This window comes from Bufo gargarizans, chromosome 3, assembly GCF_014858855.1.
Source record: "Bufo gargarizans isolate SCDJY-AF-19 chromosome 3, ASM1485885v1, whole genome shotgun sequence".
Lineage (NCBI taxonomy): Eukaryota > Metazoa > Chordata > Amphibia > Anura > Bufonidae > Bufo > Bufo gargarizans.
Genome location: NC_058082.1, coordinates 118,803,489 through 118,828,121, shown reverse-complemented (window position 1 = coordinate 118,828,121; position 24,633 = coordinate 118,803,489). Strand labels below are relative to the sequence as shown.

Sequence of the window (24,633 nt, the reverse complement as noted above, 5' to 3'; positions counted from 1 at the left end):
GTCGTCCACAGATATCCCCCTCACTGTCGTCCACAGATATCCCCCTCACTGTCGTCCACAGATATCCCCCTCACTGTCGTCCACAGATATCCCCCTCAGTGTCGTCCACAGATATCCCCCTCACTGTCGTCCACAGATATCCCCCTCACTGTCGTCCACAGATATCCCCCTCACTGTCGTCCACAGATATCCCCCTCAGTGTCGTCCACAGATATCCCCCCACCCAGAGCCGCTTCCTAGCTAATTTATTCACTGCACTTGCCTCTGTGAAATTGAAGAGAAGCGCCGTAATCTCGCAAAGGCGCACTGGCAGAGGCCAGGAAGACTGTGCATGCGCACTTCAATGCCTCTGCCAGTGCGCCTGTGCGAGATTACGGCGCTTCTCTTCAATTTCACAGAGGCAAGTGCAGTGAATAAATTAGCTAGGAGGCGGCGCTGGGCGGGGAGATTGCAGGCACAGGCAGCATCGCTTTGCTGCCTGTGCCGTTCGCAGCGCGCCCTGCACTGATAAAGTCCTGTCACTGCGCGGGACGCATAACACGGCTTCGCGGGCCGCATTTGGCCCGCGGGCCGTAGGTTGGACATCACTGTTTTAGAATATTACGAATATTCATTAATATAACATTCATTAATATAAAACTAATATTAGTTTTTTTGAATATTCGTAATATTCTAAAACAAGAATATATAGCAATATAGCAAATATTCGGAAAAAATAAATAAAGAATATAGAGCAATTTAGCTAATGTAGTGCTATAATCTTTTTTCCAATAGTTGAATTTTTTTTTCAATCTGAACTTCAGATGAGAAAAAAATTACAACTATTAGACAAAGAAGATTATACCACTATATTAGCTAAATTGCTCTATATTAGTTTTTTTTTTCTAATATTCGCTATATTGCTATATATTCTTGTTTTAGAATATTACGAATATTCAAAAAAACTAATATATTTGTTTTTTAGAATATTCATAATTTTTCTTATTTAAAGTCATGATTCCTCCCTGCTTCTTGGCCAATGAGTCATTGGCCCACAAGCAAAAAGCAGGGAGGAATCATATTGTTCCTCAGCAATTGAAAAATTTTCAATAAAAATTTGCATTACGAACATTCGCTATAAAAAAACTTGAATATTCGAAATTACGAATATATATCACTATATTCTAAATATTCGCAAATTTTCGAAGTACCTATAGTAGCAATAAAAATTTTCAATTTGAATATTCGTGATCAACACTATTTGTGTCAAAGACAACCCTGTCCATATTTTATTAAGGCATAGGGGGATGCCCTGATCTGGCAGACTCTGCCCATACATACATTACATGGTCAGCCATTCATTTGAATGGCTGGCCTGTGATTCTACATTTGTGGGCTCTCAGACCAAAGTTTCTTTGGTGGTAACAGCTGGTCATCAGGAGATATAGAATCCAGATCTGTAATGTTCTGCATGCTTAAATTGTAGATTTGACATATTTCGCTGACCAATGAAACACTTAAAGGGCTTGTCTCACCGAATGTCCAACTTGTCAAATGAAGCCACTTTCTAAAATAGGTCCTTTAGCCAAACTTCCTCCTTTTGGATAATTTTTTATTATTCAACCCTTTATTCATTGATCGTTGTCAGGGGTTACAGTAAGGTGGCCACTGACTTCACCCAAGAAAGCTGGACCTCACCGATCACGCCCCCAAACCGGTAACCACGCCAACCTATGGGAATCCATGCCCCCCATCACCCCCGGGGGGGACCATTCACAGTATTTATTAACCCTTTCAGCAGCCCCCTAAGGGGTTAATAACTACTGTCAAAGGACTGAAGGTGCAGACATATCCTCTACAAGACTGGGAATAATCTGCAGGTGATCCATTTAGATAATAATGCAGATCCGTCTCTGTGCCAGGATCTCCTATATACAAATAACTGCCGTACACCTGTGCCCATAGCCTGCCCCAGCCGAACCGGATCCTCCATGCCAAGTTTACACTGTGCAGGTGCCACACTCTCACACAGGGAGTCCCCAGCAGCTCGTCCTCTACTATCCTTCAGCTTCCCGAACAAACTTGCTCTGCTCCTGGCTTCAAGTGCACACGCCGGCTCTCTGCAGGCTGCCCAGTCATACACAGGCTGGAGGTGGCCCACACCCGTGAGGTCCCGTCCCGCGCAGCGCTCCTCTGTTCCCGACTTTCCTCCCGCACAAACTGTGAAATCTCCTTACCCTCACAAGAGTTAGGGTTTAGGGTTAGGGTTATGCCCCCCCCCATTATGCTGCACCCACCACCCACTCCCCGGATGGCTGATGGTGCTGGGAGCAAAAGGAGATTTCACAATCCGCGCATGCGCAGTGTCAGGGTAAGGTGAAAAGTCAGTCAGATCTCCTTACCCCTGAGGGCGCACGTGTGATGTGATTTTACCTTACCCGTGCCGTGGTAGCGCGCTTGTGCTGAGGCGCACACCCCCGGAAGTTGAGGCGCACACCCCCAGAAGTCACGAGGGGTTAGGTATTTTCACGAAATAAGGATTTTTGTTAGAACACCGGCCACCTCACATCATCACTGGTATTCTGTGTAGAACTGCTTCAGGGCAGCTCTTAGCTGCTCACAGACAGAAAGCATTACAGGTCCGGGACTCGCTCAGTAGTCCAGGATTGGATCTGTAATACACATTACTACAGCAATCTGTCATCATGTGACTGATGACATGTAATAAACTTGCAGGGCTTGCGCTTTAGCCCTGGAAGTTCTTTACAAAGCATGGCAGAAGGATCATAGCTGCCATTATCAGGGGTCCCTATGAAGCACCGTTATCACTATGAAAATGTAGATATAACATTGTGCACTTGCACACCAACGACTAGCAGCTGTGGGAACGCGCAGGCACAGGTTTGCCTGTGCCATCAAACTGGAAGTCTCTGCCCCCACTGGCTGCAGTTAGTCCAGGGCTGGGAAACAGTACCATCCCTTAACTGCTGAGTTGAGACAACCCCTTTAACAAAGTTGTGTGTCCTGATGTGACCCTCCCTGGTATGTATTCGATGTTAAAGGGTTATGCTTCTCCAGCATATTGCCAGGAAACTCTTTTACAAGTCTGCACAGTTTTTACTGCTGTGAAGATACCGTTATAGAGGAATGCTTTAAATTTGTACCCTAGATCACTTTTCAATTTACTACTCGCTGAGCATAACTTTGGTATAGCTCCTTGCAAACCGATCATCTGTTTTTGTACCCCTTAGTGACCACTAAGGGTACATGCACACGTTCAGGATTCATGTGCAGAGAATCAGCACTGAAATCCACAGGTGTTCGCAGGCAAATCTGTGCGGTCAGGAAAAATAAAATAAATTGACGTGCTTTTAAAATCTGCACCGCAGGTCAAAATCCGCGCGGAAAAAATCTGCATCGTGTGCATTGAGAATTTCAGATTCTCATAGAATACAATGTACATAACTTACGGTGCGGACTTTCCGCATGCAAATCCACACGGAAAATCCGCATGCAATCCTGATCGTGTGCATTTAGCCTTAATACGCCTTTTTACTGATGTAAGCAAAGGGGGTTTTAGCTATGAAGCTTGCTTTAATCAATCATTACATGTAATGTACTTAAAATGATGCATTAAAAACTATAACTTGTCCTGCAAAAAATAAGACCTCATACAAGTACATTGATGAAAAGAAATAAGTTATAGCTAGGGATAAGCAAATCGACTTTGGATGAAACATCCGAAATCAATTCGCATAAAACTTCATTCTAATACTGTACGGCGCAGGAGCTTCGTACAATATTAGAATGTATTGGCTCTGAAGAGCCGAAGTTATTACTTCGCATAATAACTTCAGAAATTGATTTATACTGAAAAAAGCAATTTCCCGAACTCGGGTTCCTGGGAACTGAACCCGAGTTCGGGAAATGGTTCGCTAATCCCTAATTATAGCTCTTGGAATGCTATTTTTTTTAAATGTGCGTGGTCACTAAGGGGTTAAAAGTGAGAGCTTCTGACATACTGGGAATATTTCACAAAGGTACAAAAAAAACACTCTCTCTTACCTCAGTGTTGTACGAACAAAGCTGTGCACAGTCAGAGAAAAACAGTTCTGAAATAAGGGAGATAAAGTACGTTGTTCTGACCCTCCCTTTTCCAAGTCATGAGGGACTGTTCTCTTTGCTCTCTTACAATTGCCAGAATTTTTTTTAATCTGTAACGCTCCAAACTCCAACATGAAAATAAAACTGAAGTTCTTCTGAGCAACAGAACAAACTGATAGGATCCCAAAACATTTTTATGGAGGGATTCTCATGGGATTTTGATAATCCTATATGGTTTATGGCCGATTTAGCTGGAATTTTCCCGCCAAAGGTGGTGGTTAAGTTGGTTAAAAATAGCCATTGTCTCTGGGTAGATGATGGGGATTGGCTGGTAAGGTCACCTATGGGGTGTCATTGCTGGGCAGAGTAAATGTTGATGCCCAGCAACAGTTAGGTCATTGGGCGGTGTACTTTTGTGGGGGAGCAGTTTTGTGTATATATATTGTGGTGGCTGACAGTTCTATTGCTCTCAGCCAAGCCGCAAGTGAGGAGCTGCTTCCTGCCTGTGTCCCCTTCGGTCGACTTTCCTTCGTTCTTGCGTCCAGCCCGGTCTCTTACCTGATGAAGGATCTAATTTCTGCGTTCCGGAGACGTGCTGAAAATGAGGGAACGTCCGCCTGGTTGGAGGCCTGTCTGTCTGACCTTGCGTCTTCGATGCCGGCATTGCCTGGAGCGGTAGGAGTTGCGGATGCCGGGACCTCTTCCTGCACTGTGACGGAGACTGTGAGCCTTCCTGCTGCCTTACCTGTGCTGCGCTCTTCTCAGTGTAAGAGGAGGCAGCTCACCCGTTTCTCTTCTTCTAGGTCCATCATGGAGCGGCGAAGAGCTGAGAAGCGCCATGCATCTGACATTCGGTCCGGAAGTAGCAGTGCGGGAGTGACGTCACATCCGGTTGTGCTGCAGCTTTCTGTGTTCCCGAGGAACTTTGGCATCCTTGATGGTTCCGGTGTTCCCGAGGAACTTTGGCATCCTTGATGGTTCCGGTGTTCCCTCTCAGCAAGGAAGCTCCTTGTTGTCCACCCTGGAAGACAGACAAGCGGGGGAATTAGCATCTTCACAGTACAGGATGGGTCGCAGACACAGGACTCGTAGCCAGCGGGTGCAGCGTTCAGCCCAGCAGCTCCACCCTGGTCTTGAGCAGCAGGCGGATGCGTGCCAGGAGGATCAATCTCAGCCGCCGGAGGTGACGGCATCTGCCCCTGCATGCAGGACTGGGGCAGCTTCTGATGGTGATGTCACGGCTGAGGATGGGGGAAACCCTCAGCCGTGCAATGTTTCACATATGTGGAAGCAGCTTGGCCAGGACAACTGAATTAGGGAGCAGGTCACCTCCTAATGTGTCCCTAACTCTGACCCTGACTCCTAGCTGTATGGGCCGACCCAGATGGTAGGAGGGCTCATACTCAGGAACCTCGGATCCCTACTAACCCTCTGCAGATCCCTGAGCTAGGAGCTGAGTAGATGACCTGTTCCTCCTGGACGCGGAGAAACAGGAGTCTCAACTGGCCAAACTGCAAGGAAGGGGAACAATATACAGAAATATGGATATGGCAGGTGAACTACTCTAGTTCCAAACCTACCTGCCACAGCCTTGCTGACTGGATCCCGTGCTCACAAGCTGATGTCCACACCAGACATAAATGGACACAGCACACACACATAAACACACAGGAACCCAGATCCATTAAACATAGAAAGGAAACCAACATAAAGCATAACATCACCACATGTTTTTATGACCGCAAGGGTGGCCCTCACTGGAGAGATGGTATAAGGATACCAGATTAATGACTCCAGCAAAACTGCATGGCTGAAGTACCCCTCAGCTTCTGCCAGCCAGCAGGAAGCTAAATAGCCAAAGCGGCCACACCCACACTGGAAAGGGAATTAACCCTTCCAAGACCAGACAGGGTAGTGAAGCCACTTAAAGGGAAAGTGCACATATACATAAACCTCGTCTACACCATATAACACAAGTTGCCTGAGACAACCGCATGCTATGACAGCAAGCAGCCTAGCAACCAGCTCCAGGTGCTCTACTGCCACATACCTTATGTTGCCAGCAGCAACCACAAGTGAGGTAAAATACTAACGGCCCTCACCTGTGGTTGAATAACCAAACCAGACCAAAGGCAACAGCGTGCGGTTCAGGAGTCACGACCATGACCATGGCCGTGACAGGTGAGGGCCTTAGTGGCTTGGCACCTGTCCTTGCGTCTTTGTCCTCTGTCCTTTCTTCTTTGCAGGGTATGATGCCTCCTTTCTCTCCCCCCCTGAGCTGACAGCTTTAGCGGATGATGTCGCTTCTGCGTGGTGGTCGGCAGGGCAGAGGGACGGTCAGGATTCTGACAGTGACAATTCCCTCCATATTTTCGAAAAGATAGGGAGTGGCAGAAACTTGTTATAAGGAGGCTCTCCCTTGTGATATATCTCCTTTAGGTTTTCATTTATCCATATCAGTTAAAGAGAAGATATGGAGAAATTAATTTGTGGATATTTTACCTCTGTTGCCTGCATCTAAGGAATTTGTAGTTAAATTAGATAAACGTGAAGAAAAATCAGAGGAACACAGAAGGCGTCCGATCCCTCAGACTTTTAAAAATGCTTATTGCATTTTCTGTAGTGTAATGGGAGAAAAATTCCCTCAAAAATGTTCTGGTCTATTTCAGCATTTGGATAATGTTTTAGATACTTATAAGAGTTTTGGAGGAGTTTGTTGGTTTTCGTATAATGATGAGGGCATTAGACAGAAACTGTCCGTGTACCCTAGCATGCGTTGGGAGGCAAAGGATGTGGGTTTGTGGCTAAATTTGTTGGTGCCACGGCGCACGTACTTTTCTTCTCCTAGACAGCAGCCGTCCTCAACCGTTTCTCAGTCGTCTGTTCTGAGGAGGGGCATTTGCGCTCAATAAATCACAGTGTCAATGGCCTTCTTCATGTAAATATTGTCACGAATGTACGTTCTGTGGAGGTAGCCACCCCATGGTGCGTTGCTTTAAAAGAGGGAATCTACCCTCCAAACCGTCTACAAAAGAGTTTGTTTCAAAGAGCCTGGACGCCAGTAAAGGTAGCGAGCATGCGTCCGTGGCTAGAGCAGTACCTAAATCGCAGAATGGCAGAATTGATTCTTGAGGGTTTTTCTGTTGGTTTTCTTTTTGTCATGGTCTTACCTTCTTGCTGTTCTCCTTCGTTTGACATGTGCTGGCGGCCATCTTGGTTTCTGGGTTTCTTGTAGCCTCCCACCCTGCGGCTTCTCCTTCCCACTGGGAGGAGCTGGATGCCTAGCTCATATATATAGGAGGTCTGTGGCTTCAGTTCCTTGCTTGGTCCTCCTGTGTTCACATGCTTCTAAGACTGCTGCTGCTTCTGGTTCCTGATCCTGGCTTCGTCTGACTACCCTGTTGGTTCCTGATCCAGGCTTCGTCTGACTACCCTGCTGGTTCCTGATCCAGGCTTCGTCTGACTACCCTTCTGGTTCCTGACCTCTGGCTTCGCAAGACCCTGCTTCGGTTTAGCCATCCGTTTGGACTTCTGCCTTACAGCTTGATTTTCAATAAAGCCTTCTTATTTCCACTTATCTCTTGTTGTACGTCTGGTTCATGGTTCCATGACATTAGGACCAAGCCATGAATTCTGACGGTACAGGGCCATCCTCGCTACCTACGCTGGTTGCCAGACGATCAGCAGGATCACCTGTTGGGTCGGTTTGCTGTGGCGTTGCAAACCCTGCTTGAACGCACGGCTCATTTAGCTTCCGTTGCCGATGGGTCGGTTGTCGCTCCTGGGCCCGCTCCTACTGCCGCTCCGGTTGTTGCGCCAGAGTCTACCCCGACACCTGTTGCTGCGCCTGCGGTGTTTCGGGGTATGACCGGTTCTGCCCCCCTTCCACAGCGCTTTGGGGGAGAGCCAACTCAGTGCCGAGGTTTCCTTAACCAGGTGGGCATTTATTTCGAGTTGCTGCCACATGCCTTTCCTACTGAGAGATCAAAGGTGGGCTTCTTGATCTCGCTGCTCTCGGACAAGGCCTTGGCCTGGGCCAGCCCTTTATGGGAGAACAACAATCCGGTGGTTGCCGAGTTTTCCGGTTTTGTTGCTTCTCTTCGGAAGGTATTCGATGTGCCGGCTCGTGCTGCCTCTGCTGCGAAGCTCCTTATGTCCATCAGACAGGGTTCACGATCCGTAGCTGAATACGCCATTGAGTTTCGTACCCTGGCAGCAGAGGTGGGCTGGAATAATGAGGCTCTGGTCGCTGCTTTCTCTCATGGTCTCTCGGATGCCTTGAAGGATGAGGTTGCAGCTAAGGACCTACCAGTGGAGCTCGAGTCTCTTATTTCTTTCCTGATTTTGATTGACACCAGACTCAGGGAGAGACCTTCCTTTAAGGAGAGCCTGCGGAGGTCTTCTAACAGATTGGCGCCTACGTTTGCTGTCCCACCCGTGCCTCCCTCTCCTCCCACGCCTCCTGGGGGTGAACCCATGCAGCTGGGGTTTGCTCGCCTGTCCGAGGGGGAGAGGGTACTCCGGAGACGCGAGGGCCGATGCATGTACTGTGGTCTCGGTGGGCATTTTCGGTTGGCATGCCCGAACCGTCCGGGAAACGCTCGCACCTGAGATCCTGTCGGGGGCAGATCTTGGGTGGAGTCTCCTCGTCCCCGGTTTCCCGTGTTGACAAACCACTGATTACTGTTGTCCTCTCCTGGGTCGGGGGCTCGGTGACGACCCAGGCGTTGGTGGACTCTGGTGCTGGTGGTTTGTTCATTGATAGTGTGTTCGCTGCCGCCAATTCCATTCCTCTGCAGCCTCGAGGTTCCCCACTGGCTCTTGAGGCGATAGACGGCAGACCCCTTCTGCCGCCACACGTGACTCAGGAGACCCTTCTAGTGGGGATGGCCATTGGTGCCGTTCACAGAGAGTCGGTCTGTCTCCAGGTTATTTTGTCTCCGCACTACTCGGTGGTCTTGGGGTACCCCTGGCTCCAGAAGCATAATCCGACTTTCGATTGGAGATCGGCCGAGATCCTCTCGTGGTCACCGCAGTGTGGGGCTAGTTGCTTCCATGGGCCTGTCAAGTTGCTGTGTACTTCCTCGGACTCTCTGTTGCCTCCTGAATACGAGGAGTACCGGAATGTATTCGATAAGGTGCGTGCGGTTGCCCTACCTCCGCACCGCCCATACGATTGTGCCATAGAGTTACAATCTGGTGCCGTTCCTCCTCGTGGCAAAGTCTATCCACTGTCGGTAGCGGAGAATGAGGCCATGGAGGAGTACGTGAGGGAGGCGCTTTCACGCGGACACATTCGCAAATCCTCGTCCCCGGCAGGGGCTGGATTTTTCTTTGGGAAAAAGAAGGGCGGTGAGTTGAGGCCTTGCATCGATTACAGGGGTCTCAATCGCATCACGATCAAGAACGCTTACCCGATACCCTTGATTTCCGAGCTGTTCGATCGCCTCAAAGGGGCCACGGTCTTTACCAAACTCGACCTGAGGGCGGCATATAACCTGGTAAGGATCAAGGCGGGCGATGAGTGGAAGACCGCGTTTAACACCAGGACCGGTCATTATGAATCCTTGGTTATGCCCTTTGGGTTGTGCAATGCGCCCGCAGTCTTCCAGGAATTCATCAACGATGTTTTCCGTGACCTGTTGCAGCAGTGTGTGGTGGTCTATTTGGATGTCATCTTGGTATATTCTGAATCCATGGAGGCCCACATTCTGGATGTCAGACGTGTGTTGCAACGGTTACGAGAGAACAAGCTGTTCGGTAAGCTTGAGAAATGCGAATTTCACCGATCCCAGGTAACCTTCTTAGGTTACATCATTTCCGCTGAGGGGTTCTCCATGGATCCTGAGAAGGTTTCGGCTGTCTTACAGTGGCCCCAGCCCAGTGGTCTTCGTGCCCTGCAGCGCTTTTTGGGCTTCGCCAATTATTATCGGAAGTTCATCAGGGACTTTTCCATGCTAGCCAAGCCTCTCACGGATCTGACCAGGAAGGGCAGTAATCCCCAGGTCTGGCCGCTCGAGGCCATCCGAGCTTTTGAGGCTCTAAAGTCCGCCTTTGTGTCGGCTCCGATTCTGTCGCATCCCAACCCTGGGTTGCCTTTTGTCCTCGAGGTGGACGCGTCTGAGACGGGAGTAGGCGCCCTTCTGTCTCAGCGTAGAACACCAGAGGGTCCTCTGCTTCCTTGTGGGTTTTACTCCCGGAAACTGTCTTCCGCGGAGTGCAACTATCAGATTGGAGACAGGGAGCTATTGGCCATCGTGCAGGCCCTTAAAGAATGGAGGCACTTGCTCGAGGGCTCGGTGGTTCCGGTTCTCATCCTGACGGACCACAAGAATCTGACCTACCTCTCTGAGGCCAAGAGATTGACACCACGTCAGGCCAGATGGGCTCTGTTCTTGTCACGTTTTAATTACGTGGTCTCCTACCTACCCGGTTCCAAGAACATCAGAGCGGATGCCTTATCACAGCAGTACTCCGAGCTGTCCGGGGAGGAGTCGATTCCGACTTCGGTCATACCTCCGAATCAGATCCTGGCCGCCATTCGCACCAGCCTGACCTCTCCCCTGGGTGAGCAGATTTTGGAGGCTCAATCTGGTGCTCCCTCTGGGAGACCCAACGGCAGATGTTTTGTGCCTGAGGAGTTGCGCACTCGGTTGTTGCGAACCTACCATAACTCCAAGGCCGCGGGGCATCCTGGAAAGAATCAGCTGTCCTGGGATGTTTCACGTCTGTTCTGGTGGCCTTCTCTACGTTCCGACATCGCCGCATGTAGCGGCATGCTCCGTTTGTGCCCAGAGTAAGTCCCCTCGGCACCTTCCGTTGGGCCTTTTGCAACCCATAGCCACCGGGGAGCGTCCATGGTCACACCTGGGGATGGATTTCATTGTGGACCTCCCTGCATCCCGAGGCCATACGGTCATTCTCATGATTGTGGATCGGTTTTCCAAAATGTGCCACTGTGTTCCTCTCAAGAAGTTACCCTCTGCACAAGAGTTGGCCTCGATTTTTGCCAGGGAGGTCTTCCGGTTGCACGGTTTGCCCAAGGAGATTGTGTCGGATCGGGGGAGTCAGTTTGTGTCCAGGTTCTGGCGCGCCTTTTGCTCCCAGTTGGGGATTCATCTCTCTTTCTCCTCGGCCTACCACCCTCAGTCCAATGGGGCCGCAGAACGATCCAATCAGGCCTTGGAGCAATTCCTTCGTTGCTATGTCTCCGATCACCAAGACAATTGGGTTGACCTCCTGCCTTGGGCTGAGTTTGCCAGAAACACGGCGGTGAACTCTTCCTCTGGGACGTCTCCCTTCATGGCCAATTATGGGTTCCACCTGTTACCGGAGGTATTCTCTCCCCAGGATATTCCGGCTGTGGAGGATCACCTTTCCGTCCTACATGCTTCTTGGGTACAGATCCAGAGGTCTCTTGAGGTCTCTGCGCAGCGCCAGAGACTCCAGGCTGATCGCAGACGAGCGCCCGCTCCTTCCTACCAGGTCGGAGACCGCGTATGGTTGTCCACCCGCAACCTCAACCTTCGAGTGCCCACTCCCAAGCTGGCGCCTCGCTTTGTTGGTCCCTTCCGAGTGCTTCGCAGGGTAAACCCGGTAGCCTATGCCCTTGCGCTTCCTCCTGGCATGCGGATCTCCAACGTGTTTCATGTCTCCCTGTTGAAGCCACTGGTGTGTAATCGTTTCACTTCCTCGGTTCCTCGGCCTCGTCCGATCCAAGTGGGCAATCGTGAGGAGTATGAGGTGAGCAATATCCTGGACTCACGCCTGGTCCGCGGTCAGGTGCAGTTTTTGGTCCATTGGCGTGGTTATGGTCCAGAGGAGCGTTCCTGGGTTCCCTCCGCAGATGTCCATGCTCCTGCCTTGCTCCGAGCCTTCCACGCACGCTTCCCTCAGAAACCGTTCTTTACTCCGCGGAGGAGGGGCCCTTGAGGGGGAGGTACTGTCATGGTCTTACCTTCTTGCTGTTCTCCTTCGTTTGACATGTGCTGGCGGCCATCTTGGTTTCTGGGTTTCTTGTAGCCTCCCACCCTGCGGCTTCTCCTTCCCACTGGGAGGAGCTGGATGCCTAGCTCATATATATAGGAGGTCTGTGGCTTCAGTTCCTTGCTTGGTCCTCCTGTGTTCACATGCTTCTAAGACTGCTGCTGCTTCTGGTTCCTGATCCTGGCTTCGTCTGACTACCCTGCTGGTTCCTGATCCAGGCTTCGTCTGACTACCCTGCTGGTTCCTGATCCAGGCTTCGTCTGACTACCCTTCTGGTTCCTGACCTCTGGCTTCGCAAGACCCTGCTTCGGTTTAGCCATCCGTTTGGACTTCTGCCTTACAGCTTGATTTTCAATAAAGCCTTCTTATTTCCACTTATCTCTTGTTGTACGTCTGGTTCATGGTTCCATGACACTTTTGCCTTCATTTTCAGGTTATGGTTGTGAATGGGTTAATAACTTATCGTCAGTGAATCAATTTCCATTAGTAATACAGTCAAAGTTGATGAATTTCTGGTCCTTTCCCTTCCCCTCCTTTTATCAATTTTCGTCTTACTCCATTAGGTATTGTGCCTAAGAAGGAACCGAATGCCTTCCGATTGATTCATCATTTTATCCTTCCCTTATGGGGCTTCATTGAATGACGAAATCTATAATTCATTGTGTTCCGTGAAATATGCTACTTTTGACTCGGCAGTGGATTTGGTTTGCTCATTTGGTAAGGGAGCTCTAATGGCGAAGGTCGACCTTCAGTCGGCTTTTCGTTTATTGCCTGCACACCCTTATTGTTTTAATTCTCTTGGCTTTCATTTTCAGGGTTTATTTTATTTTGATAAATGTTTGCCCATTGGATGTTCTCTATCTTGTTTTTATTTTGGAGCCTTTTACTCTTTTCTAGAATGGGTCGTCTCTGTTAGGTGCATGAAGGGTTCAGTAATGCATTATCTAGATGATTTTTTGTTTATAGGTCCTGTTGACTCCCAAGTTTGTTCTGATCTGTTAGATTCCTTTTTCAGTATTTGTTCTGGGTTTGGTGTTCCCTTGTCTGTTCAGAAAACTGTTTATCCTGTTGATTGTTTTGAATACTTAGGTATTATTATTGATTCGGTAAAAGGTGAGTTTCGTCTTCCTGCTCAGAAAGTTATTAGAATATGTTCATTGATTACTGAGCTGCTAGGTCGAAGGAAAGCAACGTCAAAAGAAATCTAATCTTTGTTGGGTCTCTTGGCTTTTGCGTGTAGAGTTAAGCCAATGGGATAGGTTTTTTGTTGGCAGCGAGAGTCTAAAATTTCAGGTATTCGTAATCTGGTTTTTCATGTCTGTTTGTGTAAAGATAAGGATGATTTTGCAATTTGGTTGGAATTTTTTCAGCAATATAATGGTCTTCTTATTGGCAGGAGCAATTTGTATCGGCTCCTTCTCTAGATTTGTTCACTGATGCTTCTGGTGCTTTTGGATTTGGGGCTTGTTGGAGCGGTCACTGGTGTTCTTCTGAATGTCACTCATAATAGGTGGCTAATGGTGTGACTAGGAATATCATAGTTTTGGAACTGTTCCCGGTTGTAGTGGCTCTAGTTTTATGGGGTAGGTTCTTTACTAATAAAAGGATTTTTCTGCATACAGATAATAAAGGAGTATTGTTTGCTGTTAATTGTTCTCTAAATGTCCACTTGTTGTTAAGCTACTGCGTCATTTAGTTCTTCTCTGTTTGAAATTGAATATTTGGTTGAAGGCACATCATTTTCCAGGTATAAATAACTCTATTGCAGATGCCCTTTCCCGCTTTCAGAGATTTTGCACGTTGGCAAGAGGGGCTGATATAGAAGGGAAATTGTGCCCTCAGTATCTGTGGAATCTGATTTGGTCTTAGGTATGCCTTATCTGCAATCATCAGTATCTCAGTCCACTTGGTCTGATTATGTCCGTTCTTGGAGTCGTTGGTGTCAGTTTGTGGAATGTAGGGGTTGGTCCCCTTTTTAGGTAGCAAGGTTTCTGCGTTAGCCTTTTGTTTGTCGCTTTTTAAGGATCGTTTGGCTCATGCAACGGTTGTTCGGATTTCATCGGGTGTGTAATTTTTTCTTAAGGTGCTGGGTGTTCCTTTTTTCCTGGACTATTTCATGGTGAAGCAAATCTTAAAGGGTTATAAAAGAGGTTACTGTTCCCCTGATAGTAGATGTCCTATATCACCTGGTCTGTTAATGGCTTTGTGTAAAGCTACGTCTGCGGTTCGCGTGAGTGATTATGAGGCTTTGCTTTGTATGTTTTTTGGCGCTTTCAGGATTAGCGAGCTGTTGCCAAAAAACGGAAGGTCTAGCCTGGGATTGATTTTGGAATATTTACATATTCATTCTAATTATGTTTTGTTTTTCCTTCATAATTCTAAGACGGATCAGACTGGAAGGGGTTCTTGGATTCGGGTGGGCAGAATCAGGTCAGATGATCTCTGCCCGGTGAGTATGTTATCAAGTTTTTTGTTCCGCAGACCAGTGGGTGGTTCGTTGTTTTTTATTAATTTGGATCTAGGGTGGTTTGCACGAACACCCAGCAATTTGCATTTATTAAGAGGCGGACAAATGTTTTGTCGGAGGAGCTACATTTTTACCCTGGTGGCGTCCAGACTGTTGGAACCTTTGTAATAAATAGTGATGAGCGGCAGGAGCAATATTTAAATTCACAATATTTTGCAAATATTTTGTAGAATATTCGTCATATATTTGCAAATTCGAGAATGGACAGCAGAACCTATCACACTACCTAACACCCTGCACGATCAGCTACACTATAGTCAATCTAACCTACACTGACTGACTATCTCCCCCTAACTATCTAAATTATATATATGTTAACTGTAATGTACTACAACAAAGCACATAGCACAGCAATGACACTGCTGTCTCTTTCATAACTGCAACAGACTTTAGAAAATGGCTGCAGGGGAGGTTCTTATATACTAAGGGGTAGGCAACTTTACTATTGGTTTCTAGGGATGTTACTAAGCTATGACAGAGATATTGCAGCCTACTCGTTGGTCCTCAAGCTAGAAGCAGGGAGGGATCATGTGTACTGTGAAAAAAAAATCTAGAATATTCAAAATTACGAAAATATATCACTATATTCTAAATATTCGCAAATTCTCAAACTGACGATATTCGCGATTAATATTTGCGATTCGAATATTCGCATCCAACACTAGTAATAAATATGATTAGCCCTTACAAAAATCGATAGGTATAAAAAAGAAAAAAAAAACTTATGTGCGACATTTTGTAAATTTGTTGCAAAAATGGCTACATACCAAGCAGACACTCTAAAAAATGAATAAAATACATTACCCCCGAAAACTTGCAAATTTTCGTCCAAGTATCATTTGTGCAATAATAAGTCACTTAAAAAAAAAAAAAAAAAAAAGTGGTTGGCACGGGAAAATGAATTACAATTTATAACTGGAAAAATAAAAACTGGGGTAAATTATATCTAAAATGTTGTTCTGGCACGTTAGTGGCCCAATATGCATCATTAAAGAGGTTTGGTGACTTCAGAAAATAGCATTTATTATGTAGAGTAAGTTACTAAAAGCCACTTACTAATGTATTGTTATTATCCATATTGCTTTCTTTGCTGGCTGGATTCATTTTTCCATCATATTATATGCTGCTCGTTTCCATAGTTATGACTAAATATGAGCGAAGTTTGAAAAATTCAATCCAGACGATTCGCCAAACTTCGCAAATAAATTCGATTAGATCCGAAAAAAGTTTGCAATGAATCTAGATAAATCATATACCCAGGCCCCTCTGCCTAATCATGTTCATCCCACTTGGTTGCCCAATGTCAGTGTGAAGGCTTGGAGCTTGAACTGCAGGGAGAGTGTATGCCTTTATATTCTATTCCACCCACTTTCATAGGTAATCTGTTCGGTAGGTACTGTGCTATCAGTATTATAAGCAGTTGTAATTTACTGCTGTATACATTATTGTGAGGGCACCAAGATTCATAGTTAATCCCTTCTGTTAGCTGTCAAATTACTGTGCCTCAGTATTACAGGTCAATAATAGCGTCAAGTCTAACTTATTGCCGTGGACTTAACAGTGCGCCAAGATTCAAGTTGTCAGAAGCAGTGATCCAACAGTGTTCAGCAATAGTGATAGACGAACATCTGCCGGGACGGTTCGTAAACGCGATCGCGCAAACACAATCAAATGTTCGCAAACCGCAAGTTCGCGGCGGGTCCCATTCATTTTAATGGCAGCCGAACCTGAAAAACCTTCGGCTCATATTTGCAGCCAAGAAATAATTACTAGAAGTGCACAAATAGTCCCAGAACATGGACAGTGACATAACAGATGTATTATTCGAATTTGCGATCTCCATTCATAATTTTTTTCAATGCAAAATATCAACGATATAATTTTCGCGTACGCGCATGTGCAAATGCACTATACAGTACCCAAATGCACTATAAAGAAAGTTTATTGGTATATAACACCCTGCTTCAATCATTTTTTTTTTGGGGGGGGGGAGACTGGTATATCACACCAGTAGAAATTATTTGTTCCAATAACGCTTGTCCCTCTATATACCTGCAGTATCGCAGTAGAACCGCACACAACTGCCGCACAATACAAATGCACTATAATATACTTTTCTAACATAGAAACTATATTATAACATTCTACAAGGAAGGCAATCCATTAGAATATACATAAAGATAAAATGTAGCCTTTAATAATGTTACTATGAGGGTCCATTCACACATCCGTAAGTGTTTTGCGGATCTGCAAAACACGGACACCGGCAATGTGCATTCCGCAATTTGCGGACCGCACATCGCCGGCACTATAATAGAAAATGCCTAATCTGGTCTGCAATTGCGGAATAGGACTATTTTTTTGCAGAAACAGAAGCAGAAATGCGGATCCGCAAATGCGGATGTGGACAGCACATCCCGGCCCCATTGAAAATGAATGGGTCTGCACCCGTTCCGCAAAATTGCAGAACGGATGCGGACCCATTTTGCGGACGTGTGAATGGAAAAGATATCCCTCAAAATAAAAATAAATTAAATTATTAAATTAAGCAAAAAGCATAGATGTTGTAGGCAATAACAAGTGCTCGGCGGCACAAAATCAGGTGCTCGGTGGCACCAAATCAGAAACCATATGTCCTACCACAATTCGGGGGGTTCCATTAGCTAGCGTTTGGTGTCCCTAACAGCCTGTACCTGCTCCACACAGCAACCTCTCCCTACACTGGCAAAACACTGAATGTAAAATGGCGGCTAGATCAGGTTATTTATAAGGTAGGGGGTATGTCCATGTGCTGAAACATCTCAATTGGCTGTCCTGTACCACCTGATGGATGTGTCATGGGTCAAAGTTCTTCACAATGTAAAAGAATATGGCAGGCGCGAATATCTCCATATGTTTTCTTGTTGGTAAAATCGCAAACACGCAAAGTTCGCCGCGAAACGACCGCCGGGCGATCCGCAAGGCCATCTCTATTCACCAAGATTCATAGTTAATCACTTCTGTTAAACAAAAAGAAAAGCATACAGCCAATTGGAGAATAAAAAGTTATTTTCATGCATGTTGTGGCAGTCCAAATACATGCTTCTTAATCCATTCTGTTAGGCTACTTTCACACTAGCGTTCGGGCGGATCCGTTCAGAACGGATCCGCCCATAATAATGCAGACGGAGGCTCCGTTCAGTACGGATCCGTCTGCATTATTTTAGCAAAAAAAAGCTAAGTGTGGAAATAGCCTGGGACGGATCCGTCCAGACTTTCAATGTAAAGTCAATGGGGGACGGATCCGCTTGAAGATTGAGCCACATTGTGGCATCTTCAAACGGATCCGTCCCCATTGACTTACATTGTAAGTCTGGACGGATCCGCACGCCTCCGCACGGCCAGGCGGACACCCGAACGCTGCAAGCAGCGTTCAGCTGTCCGCCTGTCCGTGCGGAGGCGAGCGGAGCGGAGGCTGAACGCCACCAGACTGATGCAGTCTGAGCGGATCCGCCTCCATTCAGACTGCATCAGGGGTGGACGGCTGCGTTCGGGTCCGCTCGTGAGCTCCTTCAAACGGAGCTCACGAACGGAATACCGAACGCTAGTGTGAAAGCAGCCTTAGCTGTTGAATCACTTTGCATCAGTATTACAGGCCAATGTTAGCATGAGGTATAGAGCGCCCTCTATTGGTTTTCATAGTCTTATGACAGCTGAAAAACAAGGCAGATTCTGCTGATTTGCATGTCTTTTCCAAGGGTTATTAAATATTATGTTAGGACAATCGGAAAACCTTTTGTTGCCCTTATGATATTGATATAGGTGTGCAGGTCCACCTAAGCCATCCAACAGATGCAAAATAACTTTGAGGTTTACTGGTTCTGAGTTAGATGAGAGCTGGTTTGGAATATCTCATACTGCAAAAGGCTAGCATGGTAAGGTATGCTGGCTGTTATCTGTCTCATGGATAGATAGATGGATGGCTTGTACATACCTGGATTTTGGCATATAGTCTTTGTGTGGTTGTCTATTGTATGTTGTACATAATAGGAGTCTAAGACGCATCCAGCTATCCTCTTAAGGCCTCATGCACACAACCGTATTTTTTAACGTCCCGCAAAACATGGTTCCGTTGTACCGTGATCCGTGCCCGTTTTTTCTTCCGTGGGTCTGACGTGATTTTTGGAGGATCCACGGACATGAAAAATGAAATAAATTCTAAGTCAAGTTTGCCATTGAAATGATAGGAAAAAACGGACACGGATCACGGACACGGATGACAATCTTGGGTGCATCCGTGATTTTCACGGACCCATTGACTTGAATGGGCCCGTGAACCGTTGGCCGTGAAAAAAATAGGACAGGTCATATTTTTTTCACGGCCTAGAAACACGGGTCACGGGCACGGTGTAAAAACGGTGCACAAGCCGAGTTTTCAACGGCCCCATTGAAAGTCAATGGAGCCGCAGAAAAAAACGGAAAACGGCACAACGGTCGTGTGCATGAGGCCTAATGCTGTTGCCAAACCTTTTTGATGGGGTTTCCATCAATTTCTAACTTTTTTTTTATGAACCAGACAGTCTCTTCTCTTCCGAGCAGGGGGTGCCTGGTTGTCTCCCATTGACTTTCATTGCATTAAATTGTATTCGAGCGCCCAAATTATTCGGCCGAGCACTCGAATCTGCCGAGCATAGCGGCCGAGCATGCTGGCTCATCACTAGTCCTGAACGCTGTTATTAACAATACTAACTGACTACAGGCCTGGACCCTGTCTCTAGAATCCTAGGAGCCAAAACTGTAATGAAGTACGTGCACAATTAGTCTTACCGATCCGGATCTGCTTTTTGTAAACAGAATAGGGGTTTCTCCAACAAGCTGTCACGGCTTGGAGGTAGTTTGCTGTGACACTTTTGCCGCGCATGCTGGTTGCCCATGGCAACATGTTGTATTGCATGCGTGTGTGCTTTCCCTTTAAGGCTGTTGCCTTTCCTTTCTTATGTGCACGGGGTTAAGGTGTGAGCGAGGTGGAGCTGGGTGTGGTTTCAGGACTCTTCATATACTGTTGCTATGAGACTAAGATCAAATGTATATGAGAAGGAGCTTGCTCTTTTCTTGGATGCTATCTGAGGGTGTGAGAGACGTGTATCTGGTTTGAAACATTATTCTGTAGTACACATTTTTGTCCACAAGATGGCCGAAAGCCAGATGTTTGAGCCATGTGTGCATTCTTTTGTTTAAGGTAAATAAGGTAGGGGGGAGAGGGGATTACATTACAGTTTTCAAATATACCTATGAACACAGTTGTAGTTGCTGAAACCACTCCTATCAGGTTAAGGAGCCAATAGTCTCTTCTTAAGGAACACCCCTTTTGTGATGTCATGTCTGCTATTTAAGTCAATGTAATGTGAATAAAGGGGCGCGTCTCTTCTACCATGACTCAGGGAAGAGAGAAGATGCTTTCATGAAACCACCTAGTGTGTCTGGTCTCATTATAAAGCAGTATGGTATACACATACTTATACTTCTAATTGATTTGGCACCACACAAAGAAGAAGGAAAGCGCATGAATTGCGCTGACAAGGGCCATCCTAGTTTGAATTTGATGTCATCTGCGATGTCATCCCCTTGTCTTCCCTTTGTTTCTATTCCTTTACCTATCCTCACTTGTTGTTTTGAGTATGGTGTGTGATGTAAAGGGTGTTTGTTGTATGTCATTTGGTGTTCCAAGTCTGGTCTATTTGGTGCTTGTAGTCCAGCATGGTTGTTTGACGTTTCCCCTGTTTGTCCCTGGGGTTCAGATTTGTGTGTTTGGGCTTCAGTGCTTTTCACAGGATCCAGTGGTTGTGGTGCGGATGACTCATTCCTTTTAGTTGTTTTGGGCAGTGTGACAGGGTGTCACAATGTTTTGCAGAGAAAGTGCTGGATGGTGTGTACATTGCACCAAGTTTCCGGCACTTCACGTGTTAAAAGGCTCCAGGAAGGTTTGGTTTTCATTGTATCCAGAAGCTTCCTGGGAAAAATAAAGCCAGTTTAGGGTCCTGGAGCCGGTCAGGGAAGAGTTGGGTGGGTTCCCTGACCACCCGGAGCCATTCCGGGTTTTACCTGCCTGGGGGACTGCTCACACAGATGTTCTAATTAAGTCAGCAGCCCTGACCCAGGAGCTCTCTCTCTCTTGGAGTCTGGGCAGTCTGATTGAGAAGCTGCAAGCCTAGGAGCTCTGAGAGCGGTCGGCTTCTCTACCTAACTGCTGAACTGTAAGTTGCTCTGTTTTCCCCTTGAAAATGCTCTTTGTGTTTTGTGTTATGAGTTTAGCTAGGGCTGCCGAGTGAGATAGGCAGGAGCAAGACGGCTATTGTTGTTTTGGTTTTTGTTTGTTATTTTGAGCAACTTGCAAAATAAACTAGCAACAGTCTGACGCACAAGCTTCAAAGGTGTCGGTGTTCCTTTTTCGGCCCAAAACCACCCCGCAGGAAGGTGTAACAGTTCACAAATTGGTGGAGGATGCGTGCAAACGGATCCCTGGCAGATACCATCCATATAGTAACTTAAATTGCATTTCATCTTATCATCCAAAGAATGGAAGACCTGGTGTTGAGGTTGGCACAAGCCTGTGCAACCCAACAAGACGCAAATGCAGTCCAGCGAGAGACTAATGCCAGATATGAAAAAGCTTTGTGGGCACTAGCTGAGGCTGCGGAAAGAGACAGGCAAATGCAAGCTGAAGCTGCTCGGAAAGACAGAGAAACTCTTATAGCGGTTCTGCAGCAGCTGGCGAATACGCATCAGGATCAACCTAGGAATAGTGGGTTGGTCAAAGCAAGCCATTTTCTTTAGAAAATGACCCCACATGATGACGTGGAAGCGTTTCTGGAATACGTTTGAACGTACCGCAGATCGGGAGGCGTGGCCCAAGACTCAGTGGGCGGGGTTGGTTGCTCCGTTTCTAACGGGTGAGTCTCAGAAAGCGTATTTTGATTTGTCTGCTGAGGATGCCCAGGACTACGAGAAGCTAAAGCTAGAAATTCTCCGCCGTTTGGGTGTCACTCCTGCTGTGCGGGCCCGACGAGTGCACCGCTGGAATTACCAACCTAATAAGTCTCCCAGGTCACAGATCCATGACTTAATTTATCTGGTACGAAAGTAGTTGCAACCTGAGATACTCATGGCACCCCAGTTTGTCGAAAGGGTCACAATGGATCGCTTCCTGACAGCGCTGCCGTATGAATTAAGAAAGTTAGTTGAGATGGTTGAACGCTACCTCGCAGCAGAGGGGTTTTTGGCAGGGGGGTCTGACCCCGAGAACTCGCCTGTAAAGCGGCGTCTGCCCACAGTGGCGGGGAGAGGCGCCGCAACCTTAAATGCTGATCCTGGTTTGAAAACATGGGTGAAGACCAACATGGATACTAGGCTGCTGAAAGAGACCCTACCAGGCTCCGGTGTCCAGTGCTGGAGGTACAAAGCCCAGGGGCATGTGGCTGCTAAATGTCCTGACGTCCCAGAACCTATGGAGTGTAGAGCCGCTCAGTGCCTTTCCTTCTTCGCTCATCCAGCGTGTCTGACATCTGCACTGGCTCATGTGGCACAGGTCAAAGTGGGTGGAAGGAGTGTCCAGGCCTTGCTGGATTCTGGGAGCCTCGTTATGCTTGTACATTCAGACCTGGTAGCTCCAGACCAGCTGAAAAAACAGTGCATGGGTGTTGTGTGCATACACGGCAATGCAAAAAGTTATGGTACAGCGGTGGTCCCCACTGAGTCTCAGTTTGGTGCGACGTCCCATGAGGTTGGAGTATCTAAATCCCTGATGCATAGTGTCATACTAGGGCGGGACTTTCTTTTATTCTGGGACCTGTGGATGGTCGAGTTTCCACCTCAAATTTCCCTAAGTGTGGGGGATGAAACTCCAGCTAGCCTGCCTGACTTTGGGGATTCCGGTTCTGAAGTACCAGCCAGTGGACTGGCCCCAGTTGAGCCTGACCAGTTCCCCTTCTCTGTGCTAGTGGGGGAATCCGAGAGACCTTAAGAGTCTGTGGAAGAGTTACCTATGCCAGAAATAAACTGCTCTCAAGATAACTTTAGGACATCCCAACTGAGGGACCCAACGTTAGCTCATGCTTGGGAAAATGTTGCTGTGGTTAATGGGGTTGCCCACAGTACGGGCTTGGAGAAGGTGTACCCTAACTTTGCTGTCAACCATGATCTTCTCTATCGTGTTGATAATATAAGGGGTGAAGTAGTAGAGCAACTAGTTGTTCCCAAATCGCATAGGAAAGTGGTACTTGACCTGGCTCATAAAAAACCCATGGGAGGACACCTGGCAGCTGAGAAAACTCAGCAACGGGTACTCCAGAGTTTTTTTTGGCCTGGTACAGTGGGATGCGAAAGTTTGGGCAACCTTGTTAATCGTCATGATTTTCCTGTATAAATCGTTGGTTGTTACCATAAAAAATGTCATTTAAATATATCATTTAGGAGACACACACAGTGATATTTAAGAAGTGAAATTAAGTTTATTGGATTTACAGAAAGTGTGCTATAATTGTTTAAACAAAAATAGGCAGGTGCATAAATTTGGGCACCACAAAAAAGAAATTAAATAAATTTTGCAGAAATTACAGCCTCTAAACGCTTCCTGTAGGTTCCAATGAGAGTCTGGATTCTGGTTGAAGGTATTTTGGACCATTCCTCTTTACAAAACATCTTTAGTTCATTCAGGTTTGATGGCTTCCGAGCATGGACGGCTCTCTTTAATTCACAACACAGATTTTCAATTATATTCAGGTCTGGGGACTGAGATGGCCATTCCAGAACGTTGTACTTGTTCCTCTGCATAAATGCCTTAGTGGATTTTGAGCAGTGTTTAGGGTCGTTGTCTTGTTGAAAGATCCAGCCTCGGCGCAGCTTCAGCTTTGTCACTGATTCCTGGACATTGGTCTCCAGAATCTGCCGATACTGAGTGGAATCCATGCGTCCCTCAACTTTGACAAGATTCCCAGTCCCTGCACTGGCCACACAGCCCCACAGCATGATGGAACCAACACCATATTTTACTGTAGGTAGCAGGTGTTTTTCTTGGAATGATGTGTTCTTTTTCCTCCATGCATAACGCCACTTGTTATGGCCAAATAACTCAATTTTAGTTTCATCAGTCCACAGCACCTTATTCCAAAATGAGAAGAATGGTTGAGTCACCCGAAGGTGACGTGGGACACCAGCGCTGGAATAGCAGAGCCCACCCGCTGCCACCTTCTACGTCTGGGATTAGTTGGTATGTATTGATAAGAGGAGGAAAGGGAAGGGGCGGGTAGCGGGACCGGAGCGAAAGAAATATATATAGTAGAGAAGTAAGCAGCCTGATATGCTGGCCTGTTATACTGAATTGAGGGAGAAGGCAAGTTCAAGCAAGAAAAAATCTCAGTGTGCAGTGTACAATGCGATGTATAATTTGTACCTGGTAAGGTCCTGCCTGATGACGGTCTGTATTGTATCCTCTCCGGTTTCTTTCTTTCTTTTAAAATCCAATGGGTGTGCTGTGATGAGTCCGTTCTGTGTGCTCACCTTCTAGCACAAACGCTGCCCCGGCCGGAAGCAAGCGTGGTGCGAGGGAGCTGGTTGTTGCCGTCGTCCTGGAGACCGCTGCGGTGACGTCACCTGTATAGGTACTGTAGCCATCGTAGGACAAAAACCTCCAACGTGTTTCGGAGCCTATCGGGCTCCTTCGTCAGGGATGGTTAGCGCAATGTCCGTGCAGGTTTAAGTAATCTATCCGGTCTCCATGGTGACGGGAATCGGCTTGTAATGGGCAGATATATAAGGCGGAGGACACTGTATTCATTGCTGAATCGTGCTTGGGGGTATGTTTTATTAAATGTATCCCACTAAAGGGTGCCTATAAATTTTAAGTAAACATTGAGTACTGGTTATATTAGTAATGGGGGCATAGATATTTGAATAGTAAATTGTGTAATAGATATGATAGTGGTTGGTGGTTAGTGAAAAGCAAAAAGTTCAATTTCTTGATTTAACCCTGTGGGTGCCAGACTGTTACATTTGAAGATCCA

The 24,633-nt window shown here is 46.8% G+C and overlaps 1 protein-coding gene across 3 annotated transcripts in view; it reads right to left on the bottom strand.

The window, feature by feature from the left end:
• LOC122932669 (retinol dehydrogenase 16-like) overlaps positions 1-24,633 on the bottom strand; it is a 108,319-nt gene that overhangs the window by 49,317 nt on the left and 34,369 nt on the right. Inside the window, exon 2 of one of the 3 annotated variants that reach the window (XM_044287215.1) lies at positions 4,642-5,104. The exons of 1 other annotated variant lie outside the window; for it this stretch is intronic. The gene's annotated coding sequence lies outside the window, so the exon portion shown is untranslated. Of the gene's footprint in view, positions 1-4,044; positions 4,620-4,641; positions 5,105-24,633 lie in introns of those variants that run through there. One more of the 3 variants, XM_044287216.1, reaches the window with a different exon arrangement.